The following is a 23,339-nucleotide window of genomic DNA, read 5'->3' as shown; positions in this document are numbered from 1 at the left end:
ATATACACCAATTTGACCTCCATAAAATAAAAAAAGAAGGTACAGTGAATGAGTGGAGCAGGCTCCTGTTAGACAGTTGAGCGAGCATAGTACACCACAGCCAAGTGGATGGTGCATGCCCTCCCGAGCTCACAACACACAGTGATTAAAAAACTCAAACGTGAGACAGTAAGCCTTAAAAATGTGCATCACATCATGCTGACTCCTCTGCTTAGAACTCTCCTATTATCCTCCCCCCTTTTCCCAAGTAGAATACAAAATGCTTCCATTACCTGTGAGATACTGCTTGTCTTACCACCCTCTACAGTTTCCAGGCATTGCTGCCCCTCGGCCCCTCACCTGTACTTGACCACAACCAGCAAGCCTTTGTTTTATCCTCCAGCTGGAATGATCTTCCCTTAAACTGAAAACAGAGTCCCTCAGTTTGGCAGTTCTGTATTTAAATGGAGCCTTGTGATAGATGCTATCTCCAGTTTCATGATAGCATGATGCCTCCATCACTGTCTAGCCCTTTTATTATGTCTTATCTCTGTAATATTTATCACAAGAAGATATTTTACTATTCCTGAAAACATTTGATGTGAACATGGAATATTACTTCAATAGACTCTTTTCTTAAATATATATGTGTGCACGTGTGTATTTCTGTGTGTATATGTATGCATGTGTACATATATGTATGTGTGTAAATATGTACAAATATATTGTAAATATATATTTAAGTGTATATTTTTGTATTTACCTTGGCTTAATCCTGATCAGACACTTCAATGTATGTGTATAATGAAGCAGCTGAATTTTGTTAGGTTTTAAGTAGCATGTGAGTTTATTATTCTCAATTTCTCTTTCAATATACTTGCTGTTTTCTCCTGCCCCAATACGAACTTTCCAGTGTAGCAAAAGCCCTACAACTCAAAGAAATGCAAAATGAACCATGAATCCTCAAAGATACGCTATAGAAATGGGTAGAATTATGTAAAATATAAATGTGTGTATGATTTTTACATTTTTTAGTTATACAAATGCAACATATACATTTAATAGTCATTTGATGTGGAGGAAAATCGATGGCAATATCTGCTAATATATTTGAAATTCCATTATAGTGAGGACATTACTCTAAGGGAAAAATACAGTGGAATGAGTTTAAGAAAATTGGGACAAGATTATCTGCAAATCTTCTCAACAATTTGTCTATAATGACACAGAATTTGTGAACAATATCAAAGAGAATAAAGGAGTCTTTACATTTTTGCAATAAATAACCTTTTCTTTCCTCCCCCCTGTGAAACAAAGAGAAACAATTTTAGGGGAATGATGGTGAGTGAAGCATTATAAAAGTAATGGAAAATGCTAAGGAACTATTTCTGTGTCTCATTATACATCTTAAATTGCTATTCCAGTATCCTACACTTGCTTAAACAGTTAACTACTGCCAAACATAGCAGTAGTCGACTCTCTGGAAGAGACAGTGATTGTACTGTCTGCTTGTGGAACATGGAGCACCCAAATGCTGACGGGCTCCCAGACAGTATGGAGGCCTCGCCCAGACTGAGCCATGCGGCTGTGTTGGAGCCCTTGCAGAATCTTGCTTTTGAACAGTTGAAACTTGAATTAACCCAACCTGGCAATGACGTTAAGACTCCCATCCTCAAAGTGTAGGATAATAAAATCTAGGGAACTGAAATGCACAAATAGTGTAAGCCATAAAATAGTACAAAATTTTTGTTCTCCTTTGAATGTCGCTCCTACATAAGAAGGCAGGTTTCTTTAGAAATTTCGGGCTGTCTGCCATTATCCAGGCATTCTTCTTTTCTAGGCTTTGAGAAAAGAATATTGAGTATAAATCCCCCAATGCCTCATCCTTAGAGTAACAGTTTAACTAATTGCTAAAAAGTGAAGAAAGGGACCAGCTCTGCTATCTCCAAGTTGGGGTTTTATTTCCAAGATTGAAACATTATGACAGGCTGGGGCCATTAGTGACCTTTTCATTTGGAACAGATTTAATATATCAGAATACAAAAGGGATTCTAGAGGGAAGAAGAAGCACATGTATATTCAAATCATGTAGATTATTAATAATAAATAAACATTTTCTGACTTGGTTGGGAAATTGAAAAGTAGGAAATTGTTGGAAAAAAATCCAGATTTCACCTTTACTCACAGTCACTACTTGGTTATCTTTTATTCAGGAAAATACAAATACTGAAGTCAAATCTTTGAAATCAAAGTGAATTACCAAATATTGAAATGAGTATCTGAAGAAATGAGGACAAATATGACCTTTGCTTTAATTATCTCAATTAGCTCTACCCAAAGTATTGTGTACTGTGCATGTATCTAGAGACACAGTGGGGAGCCATGGGAACCTGAGGATGGAGATCAATATCCTCTAGGAATATTCAGACCTAGAGGAACTGCAGCTCAGAAGCCAAAAAAAAAAAAAAAAAAAAAAAAAAACCAAAAAACAAAAAACCACTATCTCCAGGCTACATAGTAAGATTATTTCTGCTTCTGTTTTCTCTCTTTCTCTATTAACCCTTCCTGCCAAGATTCTCACTTCTATAGCTAAACAGTTAAGAGGTCTGTCTTTATTTTACATCCGTATGATGGGGGGATTTAGCTAATCTCTCCAAATTTCAGAATTTTTATTGGTTACTTAGGGTTATAAATAGCATCTATCAACAGGTTTAATAGTGATGTGAGGTTCAGGTTAGAGAATGGATGATAAGCATTCAACATAATGCCTGGCATTGAATAAGTATTCAACATTAGTTAGCCATTGTTACTCTTCCTTTTCTGCCACTAATGCTTGGCCTATAACAGTTTACCCAACCTTTGAAGTTATGCAGCACAGTTAACTAACTCAGTGTCTTAGGTGCTCCATTCCCAATTCCCAAAAGAGGATTTGGTTGGCTTGGACCACAAGTCGCTACCATGCTTATGAACTGCCTGCCTTTTCGTGGTCTGTCCCTAGTGGAATCAGCTGCACCAGGGGGACATAGAAAACATGGAATCAAGTGTATTATCATGCCTATAGCAGGAGTTATTCATAAGGAAGTAGTCATTAAGATGCATGTGTAGGTCTAGAGGCATGAGAAAAGTTCCTAGTCAGCTATGAGTCCCCATTTTGCTGGTAAAACATAAATCTAGTCTCACTATCCGCTTATCATGTAGATAGTTTAGATCTCCAAATCTGATTTAAGAATTTTCTAAATTTTCAGGTTTCCACTATTGACCAAAGTATATTAGATGATTTTCATCTCTTCCCTTCCCTCTGATGACATGAGATAGAGTCTGCGTCTAAACATGAGAAATAACTGGTTGCCTATGTGGCTGAATTGGTCAGTATTGTTTGTCACAGCGGGTCCTCACAATCAATCCAGAAGTGCCACGGTCCTGCCGCAATCAGGATTGATTATTATGAAAGCCAGCTGTGGCTCATCTATTTCACTGCAGATGGCCACAGCCTTTGATTCCATTGAGAAAAGTAATTTGTCACCAAAAACTCAAATGCCGCCTTCACAGTATTTTATTTTCAAAGACATAGGGAGGATAAATGACCATATGGACCTGAATGTGGATTTGTCAGACCTATGACTGAGAGTCTTGTCTGTGTTGCAAGTGATGAAATGAAGGGCTGTTGGTTCCTAACTCTAAAGTTCCTTTGCATAAACAAATTTCAGTGAGTTCAACCGGACATAATTTTTGGTTCTTTGCCTTGCACAGACATGACACGTCTGGGTTCACAGCCTAAAAAAAATCTATGTAACTCCCTACGAGAAGACAAATGTATCACTCTAGTTGTAGTAATATAATATATTAATATAGGAAGCTTCTAACAAATGGCTTTATTATTGTACTTATTGCTTCCCAATTTTGATAAGCATTTAAGTTTCCATGCAAAATTACTTTATTCATTTCAGTAATAAAGAAAGAAATAGATGAAATAGAAGTTTGATTTGAAAGTCTCTGTTTTGCTCAAGATAAGCTGGTAAAAAGACATTTGTGGGAGTTACTAAGGACCAATTTTCAAAAGCTCACTGCTAATTTGAACCCAATCAAAAGAACACACATATATGCACCCATTTTTCAGTATCAGTCAGGAAATATGAATAATTGAAGTGCTTTTGTGCTCTAAATTTTCATTAAGTATAACTCAAATGTTGGTGCCAGGACTCAGTCTTGTGTCGGGTTTACTTCAGCAAAATAAATTAGAGAAAAAATAGACCAGATAAAGCCTTCTATTGGAAAATCCACACAAACTGAATTAGAAAAAAAAAAAGTTTAGGAAACGTAATGGATTTCTCAGATTCCTGGAAATGTATTCTTTTATTATTTTTAAGGGTATATTATTTTGATCATTCAAAAAGCTGATTTTCACTACCTAAATGAAATCAGATTGCTATCCAGTGTAATGAACTCCCCAAAGAATGGAAAGACACGTTTCCAGGGAAGAAATCAGGAAGCCTTGCTTAATAAATTGCCGCTAAAACTTGAAAAAAAAAAAAACACAAAAGAAAATAAATGGCTGTAGATCTTTGTGAAACAGATCAAGTACATTTTCAGCATGTTATTTGATAATTTATAAAGCATATGTAAGTCACAAGTCATGATGCTGGGTAAAATATGTATGTTATGTTATTGTACTCATTCTAGATTTGCATTGAAAAGAACATATTATCAGCATGAATTTTAAGGATAAACTAAAATGTAAGCCTTTAGGATAGCTTGAGGAATTTATGTGGTTAGGCAACCTTGGATTCTGAATCTTCTATAACAATGTCCAGTCATCAGATATCTAGAGGTTGGCTTTATTGTTTTGTCCTTCACCTACTAAGAAAAAAAAAGAAGTGGTGATGTTTATCAGAAACTCTTATAGAGGATGGAAGAGCAGCAAAGATCAATAGGTTAATACTTATAAACCACAATTCAGGTGACAAAAAGTCTGCAGATGCGTAAAATAAACACTATGCTAATGATAGATTATTGATCATAAAAAATTACTTTGCTCCAGGGTCAGATCATTCATTCGTTCTGTAGGTTGTATGTATGTTAGTCTCAGATAGATATTAAATAATAGTTATAACAATCATTAATAACCTCAAACTGATGCGGAGACCAGAGGTCTCAATATTCTTTCTACAGGTTTTTTTTTTTTTTTTCTTACCAAAGTTTTAAACCTGAGACATGAATAAATTAAAACATTTCACACTCTGTCAGATAAAGCAAAACATATACTAAGATGGCATAATAAACTCTGCTGTTCTGGCTTTTTGCCTAGGAATCTTACAAATAAAATCATATTGAAAATAATTTACATTTTGTGTGGTTTTTAACTTTTTCAGGAAATTTCCTATTTTTATATATTTATGAGAACCAACTGAAGTATGTAGAAACATAGTACAGTCAGGAAGGAATTACTATTCTTCATTCCGGTTAATGGTATTTGCACTTTTCTAGGAATTCAGATTCCTAACTTCAGTCTAATCTCTATTTTTTCTCTTTGCTTACTACCTTCAGTCATTTGTTAGTCCTGTATATTCCTAGACCATAATATCTCTTACACCTATTTCTTTTTATTCCCATTGCCACCTGACTTAGATGTCTTATCTTTTCATTTGCATCAGTGTCATAATCTTCAAATTGGCCTTTCCATCACTGGTTTTACTCTTCTTAATTCATTCTTCACTCTGAAGATCTACTTTGCTACTGTCTCTACTCAAAACCATCCATGATTCTCTACTGCACCTATGCTAAATACAAATTCAGTATTCTGATTTCCTTTCTCTGTTCCAGATTCTGGTTAACTACATGAACTTTAGAATTGGCTTAAATTGAGTTTAAATCTTGGTTCTAACTCTTGCTCTTTGTATAACCTGGCAAATATTAAAATCTTTAAGCCCATCATAGGGTTCGTGTAAGGTATAAATGATGTAATTAATTGACTAATTAATTAGACAAATATTTATCCAACGTTATGTGCCAGGCATTGTTCTAAGTCTAGTAATAAAGCAGTGAACAAGAGTTTCTAGGAAAATGGACAATCATCAAAAAGTACATACACACAACTTTCCTAAAAACAAATTTTTATTTTGGCATGGTTTTAGATTTATAGAAAAATTATGAAGAAAGTACAGAGAGCTCTCTCATACAGTTTTCCTTATTATTGACATCTTACACTGATATGTTATTAACCTTAAGTCCATAGTTTAAGCAGATTTCCTTAGTTTTTACTTAATGTCCCAGAGTACCATCCAAGATACTGCATGACATTTAGTGATCATGTCCTCTTAGGATCCTCTTGGCTGGGACATTTTTTCAGAGGATTCTTGTTTCTGGTGACCTTGGCAGTTACTTTAATGTTGTTTGGGACAACTAATAGGAAAAGAAATAGGCTAGGTAAAATGGTTTGAGAGTAAAGGGGGTTGTTATTTCAGATAGCATGGCTAGGTAAGCCAACTTTTAAGATGACCATTGAACAGAAACTAGACTGTATCAAAAGATTAGGTTATAGAACTGTCTACAGAAAGAAATGTGTAGACTCAGAAAATGCCAATGTAGACACCCTGAAGTGTGAGGCCTTGGTGGGATGAAAAAGTAGCAAAGAAACTAGTCTAAATGGAATTCAGCAGGCAAAAGAGAAAAAGTGATAGTTACTGAATTTGGTGTGGCAGCCATGGGGATCATGTAGAAAGGGTCTCGGATTTAGTCTGGGTGAAATGGAAATACCTTGGAGCATTCTGAGCAAGGACCCACATAACTTGTTACATATGTTTTTAAAAGAGCAAAAGTCTATGAATAATTTCTCATCATATTCCAATCACAATATTTTTTGATTACTAGTCTTGTACCATAATGACAGCTCACCTGGATTACTATTTCTCCAATCATATGCCAAGCTCCCCAGTTTCTGACCTTTGCTGAACATGTTTCTTTCTTTCTTTCTTTTTTTTTTTTTTTAAGATTTTATTTATTTAATCATGAGAGACACACACACACACAGAGAGAGAGAGAGAGGCAGAGGCATAGACAGAGGGAGAGGGAGAAGCAGGCTCCACGCAGAGAGCTTGATGAAGGACTCGATCCCAGGTCTCCAGGATCATGCCCTGGGCTGAAGGCGGTGCTAAACTGCTAAGCCACCCGGGCTGCCCACATGTTTCTGTCTTATCTCTCTTTCAGAATCCTGTCTAATCTCAAGATCTATCTCAAATATCACCACTTCTGGAAAACTCCTTCCAATCCTCCCCTCTAGGAAATGTTCTTTCTCATGTGTAATACCCTGGGAAACATACTTGTGTAGAAATATTATAGGACTTAAAATTGGACAAACTCTTGTTTGAATCCAGGCTTGATCTACAAAATATTACGTTACTCTGTGTTTGAATTCTTTACACAGAAGATAATGATATTTAATTGTCTCATAAAGTTGTGTCACCAACTAGATGCAAAGACCTGACCTTTACTGCCCACTTGCTTGCGCTCACTCACCTTTGTCCTACATTTTTCCTTGAGCTCTTCTTTCCAGCTTATATCTTTTCTTTTCTCCCCAAATTTATTTATTTTAGAGGAAGAGGACAAGGACGAGGAGAGGAGAGGAGAGGAGAGGAGAGGAGAGGAGAGGAGAGGAGAGGAGAGAGAGAATCTCAAGCAGACTCCCCAATGAGCAAGGAACGCCATGTGGGGGGTTTGATCCCACAACCCTGGGATCATGACCTGAGCCAAAAACAAAGTTAGATGCTTAACTGACTGTGCCACCCACGCATCCCTGCAGGTTATATCTTAGCTCACGTAAATGGAAAGAGGAAACTGGCCTTTCAGCAACAGTGACTGACAAGACCTCCAGCTGGCCCAGACCACTCAGGCTAGTTTAACTTCTGACTCGCACCTGTCCAGATGGACTATGGAGCGATCTCTAGAAAGACAAATGAACACTTGTACTTCGCTATAACACTAACATCTCCACCCAAGGAGAGCACAAGCCTCCCTCATATAGTATAAAGTATATGTATAGGCATGTTTCTTTAAAGAGCATGTGTGATATGACCTTGTGTTTGCCTCTACCTCTGATGGCAAGTCTTCCCTACTTAAATATTTATTCTAACCCTAGATAAAAGGAACTCATCCACCCTGTATTCCAGGAGTCACAGCTTTGTAAGCCATTCCCCATGAACTCCTAATTTGCTGCAAATGAAGCTTTCTTTGTATGACAACTCACCCTGGTGCAGTTTCTAACTCACCAAGAAGCAAACTCATGTTGGTTTGGCTACAGTTGCCTTTTGAGATAATGCATTAGAAGTTTAATAAACTCATTATCCAGAGCAAATTCCTTAAAATTCCATTATGACACTTACCAGATCCCTTTTGATGATAGCTATTAAAATTTTTATATAGTTAAATTTCATCTAGTGTTCACCATTTCTAACCACTTTACCAACGCCAAGGGTGAGGACAGGAGGTAAAAACAATATTATCATAGAGTCCTCACACCCAAAGGAACTTTTTCTTGAGTGGAAGACCAGACATGTACACATATATTGCAAGGGAGTGAATGGAAGGAGGAGACATGTGAAGAAATTGGGTTGAAAGTAGAAGGAGTCAACCTTAAGATTAAAAAAATAAGCCACTGATATTAGGTTCTGTGCAACAATTGAATGCATCCTAGAATCACATTCTCTTCCCTGCACAGTTTCTTGATTGCAGTAGGTGCTTGACGAATGTTAGTTGAAATGGATTCTTAATTATGTAGAGGAGAACAGAGGCATGCCTAGCATGTCCAAGTTCACATTGCCACCTTGAAGAGTTAGGGCTAGAAGAGAGCTTTACTGATGCTCTTAGCCTGTGCTTTATATTCACAGTCATCTGGGCAAAAGGGTAAGGGGTTCAACTCCCTTACCTGCAGTCACAAATCTACTTGGGTTTCTTGAGCAGCAACTTAATCAGACCTGTGGACCCTAAGACTTTCCTCATAAAGCAATCACATAAGAAAGAAAGATTACATTTGCTTATGAGAAAACTCAGACAAGATCTGAAAATAGTTTGACCTGGAGAAGTAGGCCAGTTATTTTCCTAAATCTCAATATACAATGAGACATTATAATTGATATTTGGTAATGACCTGGCTTTACGACAATTGCAAATACACCTCCCTCCCCCAATTTCTGGCCTAACTGCCAAGAACATCAACCAATTAGTCAGCAGGCCGTCATTGAGTGTACTAGCACCCTGCTAATACTAGGTGCTTCATTCTAAAGCATTTTAATTATTTAAAATAACCATTTAGATTATGAAGGTGCTTTTAACTTCCCCAAATAAGGTATCCACAAAAAGCGGTTCATAAACTAGCAGTAAATGCCTTGATGTCCTTTTCTGAGCCTGGCTTGTCACTTTCAGAGCTACTCAAAGGGGTGATGTTACCACCTACCAGGTGCTTTTGTGGTTTTTAAGTGTGTTCCTTACAATAGCTCTGAGGTAGCTTTTTCTATTAATTTTAGTTTTATAAATGAGGAAAGTGAGCCCAACTGAGTTTTCAAAAACAGCATATTTTACAAATGGTCTACAGAGGAGTTGAACCTAGATATTCTGATACTAAAGTCCATCCTCTACAACAATAAGTTAAGAAATACTAAAAATAATACAAAAATGCAATCCTCTCTTGGTGGAGGGATGTGGTCAAGTAGCATATAAGACAAAGTCTGGCTTCAACAGTACTATTTCCCCTCTTGCATTCCTGATTCATAACAAAGTGTCCCTTTATCTTATCTGTAACTTCAGAGGTTCAAGGTCCTCACGCTTTCCAGATGACCAACCTCTCTGGCGTCTTTTGCTCAGCTCTGCCCTGCAATCAATGCCTAAAATACTTTGATCTTTTCATTTTCTCATTAAAACAGCTTCTTGGTGCTGCTGATCCTGGCATGGTCTTGGGAGGAAGGAAAGCTCAAGAACCAATTCAATAATGACCGTTAATTTCCATTCTTTACCAAGTGACTTTCATCCTGAAGGGAATTTTCTTTACTCATTAATTCATTCAACCTTTCACTTACTCAATAACTATTTATTTGGCAACTAGTTATGCACTAGGAACCATGCTAATTTCTGTAGATAAAATGGTGAACAAAGGATACATAGATATTGCCTCATGTTTTTTTTTTTTTTTCTTACCAGCAACTACTTCTGTGACAAATTAAGTGTAATTGTAATTAATGCAATGATCGACATGTACAAGATGCTATGAACGCTGATAACCTTTCTGAGGCTGGGAAATTCTTGAAGAAATGATTTGTAAGCTGAGATCTGAAGATGAATAGAAGTTTACAAGATGAAACAAATATTGATTAAACAATGAGAAAGTACAGAAATAGACTTCGTAAAGAACTCAAGATAAATCAGACTCAAATTGTGCACCCAAGGAATTTTAAATATAAAAGGTTAGATTAGATTTATCTAGAAATATAGAAGATAGAAAATGTCATGAGAAATATATAGCAAAGTTCAGTGAGAGTTCAGAAGAATAATAAGGATATTTCCACCTTAGAAGAACAGGATGGGATTTGATAGAGCCTTTCAGAGATGGTGGAGTGAATGCTGGGCTGTACCATCCAAATCTCTCATGATCCAGATTTTCATCCCCTGAGATTCTGTGAGTGAGCTAACAGCTCATGGCCATGTCCCTCTCCAATAATTGCTTTTGACTGAAAGAACATATCATTCTCAAGTTTATATCACCTCCCATGGTTGAGGGAGCCTTCAGCCAGGGACTAATTAATGTAGTATTACGAAGAGCTGGCCCTTTAGCCTGGATTGAGATAACCTCTAAAAGTCATCTCAGTTTCATAGCTTCTAAGGGGATCAGCTGAAGCCATGTTGCAATTAGATCATATTTCCACTTGCCCTTTCTGCCCAGTTCTACTTCCTTTTCTCCTTTATAAGTATTCTCAAAAACATTGCCCAATAAACTTCTACACACAAATCTTAGAATCTCGGTGTCTACTTCCTGAAGAACCCAACGAGTCAGAATTGGGAGTGGTACTAGAAAATAGATGACTAAATGGAATTTTGGAGCTGGACAGACAAGCTATCTGTGAGGATTCCATCACTGGTAGTGATTGGAATATGGATAGCTCTTGACATGCTATAGCAGGGCAGTTATTAATACTTTCAACAAATGAACAGTGAATTGGATTTGGGATGGGATATTGAGGCAAAGGAATGCACTAGTGGGTGCAATATTTCAGGTGTTTTGGAGGTTTGAGGAAAACTGTAAATATAAGTGCTGTGACATTGGATGGCTGTCGCCTGGGGGGAATCTATATATTAGAATAAGCCAATGGAAGGCTGAGAGTAATCTACAGTTACAAGGTAATTGTTAAAGTTGAATTCTCCATATTCGCAAACTTGCTATGTCAAGGTGAGAAATGGTTAAGAATATCTAAGTTTCTATTCTAAAATTCTTGAATCCTTATGTTCTCTGAATTCCCTGGGACTTATAGAAGTGGTTCCACTGCTCCCAGTTAAAGGTTTCTGCTTAAAGCTAATGCAGAAATTTCTACTTTCCAAGACAGCATATGTACCTTCTGGATCTAACCCTACCTTCCCTCCTGGCCACCAGGCCAATAAATAAGGTCTAATCACAATAATAAATCCAGTAGATAAGTGCTGAGCCTACTAATTGGCAAAAATAACTATTTCCTGATAACAAAGGGCATGGAAAGATCTCAAAATATTAGCCACTTTGGAAGCAAGATGTAATGCAAGTAAGGTTGTAGTTGTAACTAGGATTGGGGAGATGTTGATTTGCTGAGACAAATGGAAATGATTAACAGATAATGTAATTTCTAGGTAAATGAGCAGACATCAAGGGTACTGTCTTTTTATGCAATTAAAAAAAAAGAATTGAGAACCAGTAGGGCAAGGGCAGCTGCCATAAATAAGTCATATCCTTGCTCTATTTCTATAAGTCTGTTTTCAGATCTGGAATCATCAATGACTAAAGAAGTCACAGGAAGAAAGATCCTGAAATACTACAGCAAGTAAATGTAATAAGTAATACCCAAGTTCATTAACTAAAGCACCAATGCCATTCTACATTTTGAGGACTGATGGATACAAGGTCTCGGTTGATCTTGATCTTGATATCCAGGGTAACTGTTACAGTCGAGTTTATGAGGTCCAAGAAGAGACATACTTGGTAGTGGGCAATACTCTCACATTGATTCCTCTACTTTATGGAATAAGAGCTATCACAGGGAAGGCCAAGGAGAAGCTTCTGAAACTGTTCCCTCAAAACCCTAGCCAAGACAGTTGATCAAAACCAGTAATGCATCCTGGAAAGAATGACAGATATTTGTACCAGTATTAAAGACTTCAAGGATATGGGGATGGCAGTCTTCATAATACCCTCCATTTAATTCAGCAGTCTAGTTTCTATGGAAACAGATGGAGCCTAGAGGATGACAATCAGGTTTCTGCAGATTCAACCAAATAGTAACACCATTTGAAACTGTTAGGTCAAATGTGCTGTTTTTGATAGAAAGATTAACATGGCCTTAGTCACATGGTCTATTGCCACTGACTTGGACCATGTACTCTTTTCAATATCCATCAGGAAAGAGGATCAGAAGCAAGGTGAATTCTCATAAGGTGGATAAGAGTAATTTATTTACTGCCTTGCTCTATATCTTGTGCTTTCTATCAGAATATAATCAGAAGGGATCTAGATTTACATATGCCACTACTATATTGACAATACATCCTAATCAGATCAATTGAGCATAATATGGCAAGTACATTGAAGGCCTTAGTAAGTATGTGAAGAACTCTGAAGGACTGGAGATAAATCCAACACAGGGTCAAGGTGCTAACTCATTAGTGAAGTTTTTCGGGGACCAGTGTATGCCATGACATCTTTTCTAAAATAAAGACAAATGATTGTATCTCATATTCCTGCCACTAGAAGTAAATATGGTATCTGGTAGGCTTCTGGAGTTTCTGGAGGCAGCATATTCACATTTAAGAATATCCAACCTACTTACTGAGTGACATGGAAGGCTGCCACCTTTAAGGAATATGTCTGCGCAATCCAAGCTACATTCAAGCAGCCTTGCCACTTGGTCTATACAAACAATCTGGCCCATCCTCTGGTATTATAGGTATCTGTGGTAGGTCAAAATCCAAAAGAGAATCACAATATAGACAGGCAGTTGTCTGGTGCCCGTCATGCCATCCACAGCTATACACTATTCAAATAAAAACTCCCTATGAGCTACTGAATTCTGGTAGATGTGGAGAATCTGACTAGGAAATATCAGATGTTCAGAGGTCCAGAGATGACCATCGTGAGCTGAGTTCTGGTAGGTCCACTGAGTCATAAGTTTGGGCAGGCCAAGTCACAGACCATCATAAGATGGAAGTGATTCATCTGGGATGAGGAGTGATTTGACCCATGGGGATACAAGTAAGAGGCTTAAACATGTTTCCTAGGAGCCCATAGGATGCATCTATCACAGTTGCATCAGCACCTTTTCCCTACCTTACACCTCTGTCCACAAAAAGGGGTATCCATTCTGACCAGGCGATGGAAGAGGAAAAAAGCTCACTGTGATTGACTTGGAATGTGAGTACAAGCACACTAGAGCTCCACTCAGGGTTGCTCCCAAGAGAGTGTGTTAAGGGAAATTCTCTCATGAAGCCCAACTTTGGTCAGTATACCTAGTTAAGCACCTTATATGGAAGGGAAGCGGCCCTGGCTAAGTATACATATGGGCTTATGGATAGTGTCAAATGGCTTAGCTCATTGGTTATGTGGCTTGAGAAGAGAAAGAAATGAGTATTCAGAAGGAGGTCGAGTATGTGACTAGACTTTTGTGAACGGGCACAGAGTGTGGCAATCCTTGAAGCACAGGTTAGTTTCTGCCAGGGGCCACCCACTATGGAAAAGTCACTAAATACCTTAGTAGACTGCACCAGTCAGCCAGTTGATACCAATCAGCCTTTTGTTGCCAACCACCCAAGAGCTGCCAAATGCCTTCTGAACAAAGTAGCCATGGTGGAATGGGGAGCACGCTAATATACGTGTACCTACTTACCTAGGCTGATCTAACTACTGTTGCTACTTAGAGTCTAATGCATTGATAACAGAAACCAATGATGAATCCCAGATACGATACCATTTCTTGAGAGGATCAACCACCAACTTGATGTCAGGCTGGTTTCACAGGACTCCTTTTACTCTGGAAGAAGCTGTGACTTATAGGATGAAAATTATGATATTTTCCAAGTATGACTTTCTATTTCCAGCTTGCAGAAGCTCAACCAGCATCACTACCTGAGAGTTATTTGATCCATGAACATAGAATCCTGCCTGACATTTTCTTGGATCAAAGAAGTTTCTTTAAAGCAATGGAGGTATGACAGTGGGCACATGATCATAGGATACACTGGTCCTGTCACATACTGCACCACTCAGTTGTTGCTGGCTCAACAGTTTCTTGAAGGTACAACAGAGGTGCCAAGTTGCTGATAATAACTGGTGTGACTAAGAGCACCCCATGAAATGTAATCTTCAATTAAATAAATGATCATGATGGGGTGCTCTAGCTCCAATATGTGAAATGCGTAAGTCTGGGAAACAAGAAGTGGAAATATAAGTGGTCTTACTCCCCATTTTTTCACAGGGACCTCTTTGGGGAGTTTCTGATGCCCACATCTGTAACTTAAGGACCTGCATGTCTAGAAATGCTAGTTCTTCAAGGGGGAGCACTTGTCCCAGGGGAGATTTAATGAATTCCATTAATCTTTTATGTGATGGCTCCTGCCTAGTCACATCAGATTTTTTTTTCTCCCAAGAGAACTATGGGTAAGGAGAGCAATAATGTTGAAATGTTAATCGATCCTTATAATCGGGAGAAAGTAGCACTGCTATGACACAATGTGAGCAAGGAATAACAGAGCAGTCACCCAGGAATTCCACTGGGGCATTTCTTGGAACTCCCCTACATAAGTTAACGGTAAAAGGAAAAGGTCTGATCTGCCATGGTCTGAGAAATTGATGACCAGAGACCAGACTCTTCAGGGATGAGGATCTAGTTCACCCTACACGTAACCTACTAAAACCAGCAGATGTGTTGGACTAGAGGTTGGGGAATCTATGGCAGATATCTGGAGGAAAGGCCATGGATATTAGATGTAGTCTTGGGCTCTACTTTGTCCCACTAACCTTCCTCTCCTGAGTTGCCCCGGGGTAAAGAGACCAACCAGAATTCTAGAGTTTTTCATAGGTGAGGTGAACTTGCTCTATGAAGAAAGTAATTCTGAGTGGCACAAGGAAGTGGTGACCTGTGGTGGGTGTGTGGTCTTATGCGGGTCTGCTTTTAGGATCTACCTGATTGGTGGCTGTTGATTGTTTACGCCTAACTGTATCCCACTGCCTTCCTCTCAGCCAAAGAGGCTGCCTTGCTAAAGTCTATGCCCTATTTCCAGGGCAACTTGCATCCAATGAATGATCAATACAGAAGAACAAATGCCTGCCTGGCTCTTCTATCTAGTTTGGGGATATGCCTGAAAGGCATCCCCAGATTCTTAGTTCTCTGTAAGATTTGCTGAGTCCTCTGTTGCAAAATTATCTGACTGGAACTTCAACCTCTACCTGAACAGTCCTATTTCCCTTGCTCTTTCATAGGTACCATTCCAGAGAGCACTCTCCAATTAAAGCCCTATCTATGCATTTCAGAATCTCAGCCTGTTTTTTAGAGAATCTGTCCTATGACCCTTGGGTGGGAGGAGAGAATATTTCCTTTTAAGGAAACAGCTTGTCTAGATTCACAGAGGTGGGAAAGTGATAGGTATGAAACACTTATTAATCTACTGTTAGGGTTTAGATGTTTTGGGGAACAAGCTTGGGGAGAGAGATTGAAGCCAGATCATAAAAGACTTTGAATGCCAGGATGATGGCCTTGAATACCTAATTTAATTGGCATTCGGGAACATTCATGGCCTTTAGAGCAAGCAACTAAACTGATCTAAACTTTGCTGTGGGAATATTGCATGGTATGTAAATTGCATCAGAGTCAAAGAAGGGTTCGTATCAGAGAACCATTAAAGGGATTAACTTTGGTTTCCTGAGGGAGAAATCGTTGTTTTTGGCCATGGTTAGTGACAGAGGAAATGGGGAGGAGAGTTCCCAGGCAAGAGTGTAGAGGTAAACGGGGCTAGGGGTTTGATTTGATGTGAGAAGAAGTAGGAACTGGCCAAATGTGATATTTCTGGGAGTTTGAGAAAGATGTTTTGGGGCCTTAGAAGTCTTTAGAAGGACCAGGAGGTGCCAGTTCACTGGGTTTCCTTGGAGATAATATTCTAGAAATTTCAGAGGGCATGGGGAAGCTTTTTGTTCAGCTGTTCCCTACTCAAATCCTCCCAGCTGATTATAGAAATGTTTCCTAATCTCTGTGCCCATTTTCTCCCTAGGTTTAGCCTGCTCCATTCATTTTATGTCTTTGTTCTTTTGGGGATTAGCCGGGACAGACTGTGAACAGGCCGATAGCTGCTTCTCTCTACCACGAACCAGGGCACTGTTGTATAGGCCCCTTTTAAGAGCTAAGTTTTTAATGACCCCAAGCTTTGAGTTAATTATTCTTATTATAGTATTACTTAAACACACTTAAACATAAAAATAGGGATAAACCCTGTGTGCTTATCGGTTTTATATAACTATGTATAAGAAAAACCATTTTATAAGTTCAAGTCAATAAAAACTACAAAACTAATAAAATTTAAATGAAGACCATTAATTTAATGGACAGATGAAGTTGTTTTGTGGGACTTAAATGGCTGCTCACAACCTCAGTGACGATCAGGCTCTTCTGAGTTTGGAATGCCAGTACTATCTTATCACTTATTATGACTTAGTTTGCTCACTGTTTTCTATATTCAAACCACAGGAAAATCTTCACGAGGATTTCAAGTGAAATCAGTTTGCCTTTTCTGAGCAGCGACCCTATGATGTACATTTCGCATTAGCCTTAGACAATTAAAGGGAGGCACTTTGACCCAGGACATCCTGAATTCAGAAGTGTATTTGGGAGACAAAAGCGAGTTACAGTATTTGGTTATAGAGTTTTCATATAGATGATTCACAATACAATTACTGAGAAAATTTTTAGATTACCATACTAAAACATCCATCTAAACTTTTAGGAGCTCAGGGATCCAGCAGATTTTTTTTTTTTTTTTTTAAATTAATCATCTCGGTTCACTGCTGGTCTGTGAACTGCTACAATGATATTAAGTTCTTTATTTGTTCTTTTGGAGTAATGCCAAGTAGTTTCATAGAATTTCATCTTTATGTACAATTAAAGCCTATTTACCAGTAAAATACTATGTAATTTATTCAGGGTGACCATAGTTTAGTATTTACAAGCCAAAATTTGTATAATCTTAGATTTGCTGAATTTCTTTCTTTATTAAGTGGTCTGGTTGCCACGTATAGCCTGGCGATTCTGAGAAGCTTCTAAAGATGAGTAGCCTTCCATCTTCCTCAATGGCCTTTCATCTTCCCCAACTTCCATCTTCCTCAACCTCAGTGAAGGCTGTTTTATGTTGGTGATGATTTTCCATTACTATTCTTGGCTTCAGGTTTAGTCTCATCATGATATATCCTTGTTGTGTATTTATTTAATCATACTCTATAATGGTAGCAAAGCATAATTTTACCACTAATTTTCTGTCCTCTAATCTTATAATAACTTGTCTCTAAGGTATGTACTCTGAATCACATATGAATCATCTACATTATCTAATCCTAACCTCCTCCCCCCAATTTAATTCTACAGTGAGTGATATTTCACCACCATCATGGAGTAATATTTTCAATGGAAAATAAGAACAGGAAAATTAAGTGAGTTTCAGGGCTGTTTGCCTTGTTGAAATGAGTGCAGGTCAAAACAGTTTGAGAGCTACTATTCTAATTAGCAGGACACCTCAAACTAGGTTATTTGTCTTTGTCTCTGTCTTTCCTCTAGGAAAGTCACAGTTAGTAAAGTATTCTTTGTATTATCTTTGTGTAAACTTAGTTTTGATGATTTGCTGCCTAAAATCCATGGTGACCAGGCTTGGGTGGCTCAGTCGGTTAATCATCTGATTCTTGGGATCCCTGGGTGGCACAGCAGTTTGGCGCCTGCCTTTGGCCCAGGGCGCGATCCTGGAGACCCGGGATCGAATCCCACATCGGGCTCCTGGTGCATGGAGCCTGCTTCTCCCTCTGCCTATGTCTCCGCCTCTCTCTCTCTCTCTCTGTGTGACTATCATAAATAAATAAAAAAAAAAAAAAAAAAAAAAACTTTAAAAAATCATCTGATTCTTGACTTTGGTTCAGGTCGTGATCTCAGGGTCCTGAGATGGAGCCCCTGCATCAGACTCTGTGCTCAGTGGGGAATCTGCTTGAGATTCTCTCTCTCCCTCTGCCCCTCTCCCACCTCTCTCTCTTTCCCTACAATGAGTAAATCAATTTAAAAAAAAAATCCTTGATGACTGGATCATAATTTAACTAAGGAAGAATATGAAATGGATCCTTAGTGTAATTCTAGCCCTAATAGGTCAGATTTGGTATAAAACTAGTACATGCTGGATCAAATCCAGATGGGTTTATGACCAAATGAACCAGAAGGATCTTGTTATAACACTTTTACATCGAACATGGTCCCATAGAATGGATTTCAAGGATAGCATAGTGAGAATGTAGTGCAAATGAAAAAGGCATGGGTAGCTCTTTTGATAGATGAGAAATGTAGGTAGAACAGGGGATAGAAGAAATGTCTTGGGGAACACAGATGAGGATGATATAGGGAATCTGAGTCTGGAGTTATTTTAAGCATTGGCCTTGGGGTATGAAAGGCAAAGGAAACAAAAAGCAAAGTCTATGAAATTTACTTGAATGTCAGACAAGTGCCTGGCTGAAAACATTTGAAACTGTTATACTCAAATCAGTTCAATATGTTCAGTATTATTATTATTTTTATAACTAATTTATTTATTTTAATACTGTTGAGCACTGTATTAAGCCACACTTCTCAGAATTTTTTCTGGCACCTTTTTACAATAGAGTCCCCCACATTTTCTGCTCTGGGTTATTTAAAGCATTCAATTGTCTACTAATTTCCCTGGGTATCTTAAGTACCAAAATATGAATTTAAGACAATAAGGGAAAGGTCTACATTTTTATTAAATGAAAGTTGCTGAGGGTTATGAGGAGCCCACTAGAACTTTGTTATATTGTATTTTATTTCATTTCTTCATTACTTTTCTTTATTGTTTACATACAATTAAAGATCTTACCCAGGAGATAAAAGACTTTGATAAGTCCAAATCAATGGCAGTACTTTTGGAGGAAACCTTGGTGGTTAGTTGGTGATGGCAGGATTTGTAGAAGCTCTGGAATTTAAAAGATGATTTTTATCGCTTAGCTCTTTCTACAGAATGAAACATGATGTGGACACCGGCAATTCCAACACTCTTCCTTGAACACACAGGAATTATCCAGGTAGTCTATCTATACAAACCTATTTCTGAGTCTAAATTCTCTTGAAGACACAACTGATGGGTTTCTCTTTCTCTGGTTACTTTTTTTCTGGTTAAATCTACATGTGCATAAAAATCACAAAGTGAATAGCTGGAGTTACATTAAAATAGTTTTTTGATTCTATAGTGTCTTAACCAAACCTCTACTTCTTGATTTTTACCTCTGTCTAATAATATATATCTTAAATAATGATTTCTTACACTCATAATGAAAGGGTAGTTATTTAGGCAAAAGCTTTCTGATAAATTCAGTGAATGAAATGCATACTCTGCTTTAATCGTTGCATTTTTTCAAAGATGCATGGTAACAGCCATGTCTAGAATATTGAAATTCCAGAAAACTAGGACAAGTGAACGTGCAGATTTGGGTCTGAGAACTGGAGGCATTCTAGTTTCAGTACAGTTCTGTCCTCTCCAAGTTTGTATAATCCCCACATCCTTCTTCATCCATGCAAAACTGTTCCCACACACTTTTTGCCTCCTGAGCCCTTTCTGTTTATGCCCCGTCAACCATCTCTTCCATTTCTTGCCAACTATGTCCTCCTATTGGTCTCTTTTTCCAAAGGAGACATTTTTTGGTTTCTTTCGGTAGCTGCATAGATTGAAGGAAAGGAGAGAGTTCTGAACAAGAATATACTTATACATTTTCCCTTAAAAATTAGAAAACTTTTAATCTCTCCCAGACTTAAATTTCTTCATGTCATATATAGTAATAAAGTCATATACAACTGCATTATCTTTGTGTGTGTAAACAACTTCCTGGAACTCACCCAGGTCTTAAAAAAGTACTTGTCTACATAATGCCCAAACATCCTGCTGAAAAATTCAAGTCAAAGCATTCAGTTGTTTGGTTGACAAGACACCATACTTTTGAGTATTTGTTTAATCAGAAGAAATCGAATGACTGTTTCTTAATATCTGGATGAATGGGTATTGTTTAAATAATGATACAGATATCTATTTTTTTTTGCCAGCTATTCTGGTTTCAGTAGTCACAGCTTTGCTATTAGCACCTAGAGTGTAATTTATTCACTGTGACCACATTGCTGATATTTTTATATAATCAGACTGATTCTAAGAAATAAAAAATGTTAGTTGCTGTTGATCACACAGATTTATGTTTTTCGCACAGATTTATTTTTATTCTAAATGTCACACAATCAATAAATCTTTACATATATATTTATATAAGTACTTATATATGTTTATATATTGATAGAGATATTCATAAAACTCAGTTTTAACACATAAAACATTATTTTATTTTATCATGCAGTAATATATAAAAATAGTAGCTGCAAAATTCATTTTTTAATTTTCTTATAAAATGCAAAATAAAGCATTTAGACAGGAAGGAGAGGACAAAAGAAACATTTAATTAGTCTTATATCGGTGTGAAGATAAGTATTCTTTATAAAGAAAAGTTACTGTTTATTGCATCATTGGAATCAACACACTATTTTTGATAAATTAATATTTATTATTTGTTTAATCAATTTTCAAATTTCCTTTTTTCTACTTCCTTTTTTTTTTTTTTTTCCTTTTTTCTACTTCCTAAGTATTTACATGGTCCCTTAACTTGAGTAGACTTTTACACAAATTTGTCTGGAAATATTTCCACATTGCATTGTGGATTTTGTTTTTTATTTGGATTTCTTTTGATACTGTTTCTAAAATTTTCTGAACCTTGAGTCTACAATACATATATACACATACATATATATACATTTTATGGAATAAAACCAATTCTTTAAGCTATTAACTAGATTTTTCTGTTATAATAAGGAATTTCTTATTCACAACAAATTAAGTAATTAATTTTTTCCTCTTTAAGCTAATTTAATAAGTGTTTATTAAGTACCCATTTTATATTTGAAATGATATGCATATGCTGGTTAGGTTAATCACAAGTCTCAATGCAGTCAAAGCAGATATATTGATTTAAAAATACAGAAATGGCATTTATGCTTTTTGTTTTTGTGATCTGGGTATATTTCTCCATTCAACCTTATGCCTATGCTTTCAGAAATAAACTTTTTATGCAAGTATCTTATCAGCTGAAAATTTAGAATTTAAAAATATTTACTAGTTAATAGCTTTTGTCCAGACAACTCAAACATCTTAAGTTTGTGATTTAGTTAAATAATTTGGAAATTTATATTACCTCCTTTTAAAAATTCCTCTTTCGTTTCTCCATTTCCCATATTATGTGCATAATACAATATTTGATAGTCACTTTATTAATTTATACTAAATTGTTATAATGACTTCCATGTGGTTTTATATTGTTTATTTCTTTACAGAATCAGCAAAATTTATTATTAGAAATACAATTTCTGTATTGTGTATAGTTTCTGCCATAAAGTTGGCTGTAACTGCGACAAGTCTTTGAAAGTAGAGGAAAAAATATGGAATCCGGAGTAGCAAGGATTGATTCACTGAACATTTATTCAAGGGCTAAATTTAGCTTTCTCTTTGGTACTGAATGTCAAAATACTTATAGATAATATATGTACATACCCACATGAGCAAACATGTATACATTCATATATAAGTACTTAAAAATTTTGGTCATTTTAATTGTTTAAACAGTAACAAAAGCAAAATGGAAAAACATCTCCCTAAAATTATATAGAAATAAATTCTTCAAGTAATATTTTTACAAGAACAAAATAATAATAAAAAACTGGGGATCTCTGGGTGGCTCAGCAGTTTAGCACCTGCCTTCAGCCCAGGGCCTGATCCTGGAGTCCCGGGATCAAATCCCACATCAGGTTCTTTGCATGAAGCCTGCTTCTCCCTCTGCCCGCGTCTCTGCCTCTCTCTCTGTGTGTCTCTCATGAATAAATAAATAAATAAAATCTTAAAAAAAATTACTGTGGCCAATAGTATTGGAAAGTGTCCTCTTTCTGTAGCAAAATTAATAAGATACACATTTCTTAATAAATAAACAAGGAGACAAAGAGTATAAAATATCTACCCCAAGCAAATGGCTTAAGTGAGCACATATTGATTAAAAAAAGATGAAGTGAAGTTTTCACACAAAAATATCACTATTACTGATAAAGTAGAACATTTTATGACCTTCCATCTTTAGGACTTCAGGCAGCAGGAGTCTGAACTTGGCTTCCCACTGTCAGTGTTAAAGAGATTAGTGATGTAATTGTCATTGAATCCAATGTCCTTCTAAAAAAAGACCTGAATTTGAAATGCAAATCAGAATTTATTGAATCTTTTATGACATGGTGGAAGAATTAAAGAACTTGGTTTATGATGAAAAGACAAGATTGACAACTAGATAAGAGCTATGTTTTTAGCAAAGTAACAAAACAAAAAATGAAATCAGATTTTTGGTGGTTCATTTTAACATGCAAACAGATTTTTTAGTAATGTGAGGACATTAAAACACTTAAAAGATCATCTTCTAGGCATCTGATCTTTGAAACAACTACCTTCCCTTCATCCAAGCCACTTAGTGGGCTCAAATGAAATCCATGTAAAAATCTTAAATAGTTGCAACCCCCGATGGTGATCACAAGAATTGGGTGTATATAAACACTATGCCCAATAGTCGTAACCCTGAACTGCATCAATAATAGTGGACATATCTGTTTTGGCTTCAGGGAATTGAAGGAGCCTGAGAGACATATCCAAGAATCTCTATTTATATTCTGTAATGCAACATAAGATATATAAGCTGTTTTAGAATTTTTGCATTACAGAGGAAAACTGTATAATCTTGGACTTTGTTGGACTCAATCCAAAGGATT

The 23,339-nt window shown here is 36.9% G+C and overlaps 1 long non-coding RNA gene across 4 annotated transcripts in view; it reads left to right on the top strand.

Moving 5' to 3' along the window:
* LOC144318017 (uncharacterized) overlaps positions 1–23,339 on the top strand; it is a 56,655-nt gene that overhangs the window by 8,907 nt on the left and 24,409 nt on the right. For 3 of the 4 annotated variants that reach the window (XR_013383881.1, XR_013383879.1, XR_013383880.1), the window contains one exon: positions 19,455–19,531. This is a non-coding gene — a long non-coding RNA (uncharacterized LOC144318017). The remainder of the gene's footprint in view (positions 1–19,454; positions 19,532–23,339) is intronic. The other variant, XR_013383882.1, reaches the window with a different exon arrangement.

This window comes from Canis aureus, chromosome 8 (genome assembly GCF_053574225.1).
Source record: "Canis aureus isolate CA01 chromosome 8, VMU_Caureus_v.1.0, whole genome shotgun sequence".
Taxonomy (NCBI): domain Eukaryota; kingdom Metazoa; phylum Chordata; class Mammalia; order Carnivora; family Canidae; genus Canis; species Canis aureus.
The sequence above is the reverse complement of the archived record's forward strand: the minus strand, read 5'-3'. Positions and strand labels throughout refer to the sequence as shown.